General features: G+C 33.5%; 1 non-coding gene across 1 annotated transcript; it reads left to right on the forward strand.

The window, feature by feature from the left end:
* Positions 1–294: 294 nt before the first annotated feature.
* Positions 295–413, forward strand: LOC117242026. The gene has a single exon (XR_004495163.1). It is a non-coding gene; the product is annotated as a 5S ribosomal RNA (ribosomal RNA).
* Positions 414–1057: the final 644 nt, after the last annotated feature.

The following is a 1057-nucleotide window of genomic DNA, read 5'->3' on the forward strand; positions in this document are numbered from 1 at the left end:
AGTGCAAGTGCAACAGCTACACTATGCTGGGAAACCAATACCGTGAGAATATTAATATCAGGTCCTGAAATTTTTATACGTTGTATAATATTATTATAGAGCGCTAACAACTATCTACAATTTATTAAGACACAATATAAAAGTGCAAAATAAAAATTGTTCTAAATGAGCTACTACGAAATGGATATATATCTTTATATTAAAATTTGAAATAATCTTTTGGAATACATAAATAATTGCAAATTAATAGATTATATTGTACCATAATATAATATAATACGAACTTAGTTTCCAGCTAACGCTCAAACCGCGTTGAAATCACTCGTTCTCGTCCGATCACGAAAGTTAAGCAACGCTGGGCACGGATAGTACTTAGATGGGTGACCGCTTGGGAACTCCGTGTGGTGTTAGCTTTTTTTATAATTTTGTTTTAATTCTTTTTATTCTTCTCTATAAACTCCGATTATATACATAGCAGCAAGTACGGACATAACAGTTCTCATATTAAAAATATATTTCTAACTTTTAATGCGATGTATATGACCAGAAGTTATGAAGGAGAAAAAAAGAATTGAAAGAAAACTAAAAAAAAGCCAATACCACACGGAATTCCCAAGCGATCTATCTAAGTACTATCTGTGCCCAGCGCTGCTTAACTTTCGTAATCGGACGAGAACGAGTGCTTTTTTTTTTTTTTTTAAGCTGTTTATTTAAAACCCAATATACAATTTTGAATACATTATAGTGTTCACAATAAACGGTGAATTTATATAATGGTATCTTAGGCAGAGGTACCGATACGCAACGGTACTACGTAGCCATGCTGTAATATGTTGTTGACGCTTTACATTTTTCGTGTTGGATATATCTTTTGGTTTAAGCCGCTGGAGGAGCGGAGCTTCTATGTGATTTTGTTCTTACTTGTTGTTTTTGTCCTGGAAACTGGGTCGCAAAACAGGACGACGAGAACGAGTGCTTCCAACGCGGTTTGAGCATTGACTGGAAACTTAAATCTTATTATACCATATTGTTCTCCAATATATAATTTATTAATTGA

Source organism: Bombus vosnesenskii, unplaced genomic scaffold (assembly GCF_011952255.1).
Source record: "Bombus vosnesenskii isolate JDL3184/JDL3185 unplaced genomic scaffold, Bvos_JDL3184-5_v1.1 scf7180000016262, whole genome shotgun sequence".
Taxonomy (NCBI): Eukaryota; Metazoa; Arthropoda; class Insecta; order Hymenoptera; family Apidae; genus Bombus; species Bombus vosnesenskii.